Source organism: Condylura cristata, unplaced genomic scaffold (genome assembly GCF_000260355.1).
Source record: "Condylura cristata isolate star-nosed mole 26May11 unplaced genomic scaffold, ConCri1.0 scaffold00041, whole genome shotgun sequence".
NCBI classification, from domain to species: Eukaryota; Metazoa; Chordata; class Mammalia; order Eulipotyphla; family Talpidae; genus Condylura; species Condylura cristata.
In genome coordinates, this window is record NW_004567142.1 from 452007 (window position 1) to 455032 (window position 3026).

The window sequence follows — 3026 nt, forward strand, 5'->3', positions numbered from 1 at the left end:
CCCCTGCAGAGAACCTTCCAGGAGCTCCAGAACCCTCAGAGTGTTATGTAAAAGCCAAGGGCCCCTGTGATGGGTGAGACCCAGCACCACAGGCTTCCTGTTCTGTCTGACCTTATCTGCCCCTCCCCTCCCCTCCTGCCACGTGGGGCTCCTTGTTGCCATGAAATACCAGACATGTTCTCACCTCAGGACCTTTGCACTGACTGTTCCCGTTGCCTGGGGGACTCTTTCCACTTGGCTCACTCTCTCAGTGCAGAACGGGTAAACAAACTGGCTACAGTCGCACAGTGAAATCCTGCGCGGCCCGAGAATAACCTATAATCTCCAAAAACAACAAGAATGAATCGTAAGCTGTGTTGCATGAAAAAAGCCAGACGCTAAAGAAAATATATTTTCCGACTCATTTACATAAAATCAACACAGGAAAAACCAGTCTGTGCAGTCAGAATTCAGAATATTGGGGACCTGGAAGGGAGAAGGGAAAGACTGAATAGAGTCAAGGGGGAGTCCGAGGGGGTGCTGGAAATGGGTCTTGGCTGCAGCTGGCGGCTGGGTGTGGTCAATTCACCTGAAAATCCTATGGAAATTCTCCTCATTTGCTGTACCCTTCACTGTACCGTTTTGCACGTGCACCTACTTCAGCGAACAGTTAAAAAAATAATAACATAGAATGAACCTTTGTGTTCCCACATCTAGTTTAAGAAACAGGACATTCCAAGCCCGAGGCTCCTCTCTCCCAGGCGCACACCCGGCCGGCTGGCCGGGGGCCCTCAGTTCCTTTCCCCAGGTTAGGAAGCCGGTAGAGAACCTGGGCTGGGGGGCGGGGGCGGGGCGCACCCAGGCCAGGCACTCCCCACCCCTACGCCCTCACCCCTGCCACCACAGGCGTTCTGGCCTGCAACCATATCAGAGGGAGGAAATGTTTCTGGGCAACACTACCCTCAGTCCTAACGGGGTTGGGGGGTTCGGCTCCCCCCACCCCAAGAGTCTGAGTGGGGTCTTAGCCCAGTCTTGAGCAGTCTTTGGGAGGCGCCCGCTGGCCTCCCAGTCTCTGGCAGACCACCACCCTCTTCATCCCTCCCCACATCTTGCTCCTGGAGAAGAAAAAACTCAGTTATTTGTCTAAAGCTTTTATTACATCAGACTGTAACCAAAGATGGACTCCAACTGCACATTTGAAGCTTTCAATAATTTGAATAACTCCTTCGTTTTTGGTACCGTACTGTTTATTTTAAAATTCATTTTGACTGGCATGATTTTATACATACGAGGCTTGAGAAGAGAAAGTTCGCTGTTTGCATTTCTTTTCTGGCCATTAATATTGTTCGTTTCATTTCCTGATTTTTACTGGATGTAGCTGTGTGGCAGAACGGGTAGAGGTGTGTAGCCTGGAGGGTCAGCAAATGCCCTGGGTGGCCACGTGGGCCCCTGGGGACCCTCGAGGAGGCCCAGGGCCCGGCAGGGGTGGGGACAGAGTCTGGGGTCTCATGCCTGGGGGCGAGGCAATTTCAGTCACACTGAATTTAGGTGGAAACCACTGAATTTAGTGTTGACTCGGCTGTGGGGGCGGGGAGGAGCGTGACCCTCTGTCTTGGGCCTCAGTCAAGGAGATGACTCAGCCTGGGTTAGGGGGCTGTAAAACAAAACAAAACAAAAAAAGAAGGCAGGGCAGGCCACCCGCAATCCCAGAGCCCTTCCACGGCACCCACGGCTCAGAGAGAGGAAAACCCCACTTCCGATGTGGCATTGTCGTTATGTAAGGAAATGCACCGCCCCCTCTTTTTTCTTTTTCTGCAGCATTTAAGAATAAACGTGATGTCCATCACTTTTTTTTTTTAGACATTTAAGTGGGAGGGGGGAACAAAACTTATCTCTGTGTTCCCCTCCGCATTCCCATATCACCACCATTGTTAACATTTTGATGTATTTCTACTCAGTCTTTTCAATTTTCTGCAGGCTTTTAGAAGTGTGTGTGTTTTACATAGCTGCGAGAGCAAATTGTTTATACAGCCCTGCTTTTTCCCTTCTTAAAATGTAAGCTGTTCCCCTGTTAAAACATCTTTGTGTAAACACAATCGCTAATGTTTGCACCGTGTTTACTCAACGGGGCTGTGTTGCCAGACATTGAAGCTGTTTCCAATTTCCTCCCATTATAAATAATAAGGCGATGCACATCCTCGCGCGGCCCGCGGTGGGATTCCCGGGCCAAAGGGTGCGGACCTTTTGGCAACTCGGTCAAAATCTCTGCTGAGTTTCTGCTCGACCCGAAGCAGCAATGACCTCATATGGTTAGAGTGAGATTTCACGGCCATTTGTTGTTTCCTCAAGGTTTGATTCATGACTCAGGTTCATGAGAGGATGTCTTTTTTTCTTAGTCTTCTGGATGTATTCAGTTACAGGAAACAGAAATCCATTCACACTAGCTCATGTCAAAAGGGGATTGTTTCAGTTTGCATGTAAAGCTAATATTCAGCTTGGACTAGCTAGCTGGTGGTGTCGGCTGTGGAAATTCTCAAGTATTTCTGTTGGTTTGGGTTGGTAAAACATGCTGCCTGTAGACTCACAGTGTCCTCCCCATCAAGTAGAGCCTGGGCCTCTGGTCCCTCCGCTAGGGTTTCCCAAGGCTTCCCACAACACAGCAAGAAGTGTTACTGTCTGGCCAGCACTGAGCCGTTCTGACTGCTCAGTGCCCAAAGTACTAGTTGTTGAATGAATTATTTTAAAGCTACGGGAAGTAGCAGACTAGACAGGAGAGGTCCACTGAGCCATGCGGGTCACCTCCCTGGGCAGGGATCGAACTCTTGCTGCAGTGCCTGCCCATAGCTTCATGGGGCTGAGACTTAACCCCTGAGCCACCAGGGAGGCACTGTTAAATATTTTGATGATTAATCTTCCAGACAAGTAACAGAAAAGTTGACTACAATAGCTTCAACTGTGAAGGAAATAAAAAAAAAAAAAGATTTATTTATGCATACAGAACTGGAGTACAAGCCAGTGATGCAGAGGTGGTGAGACGATTCACCAGA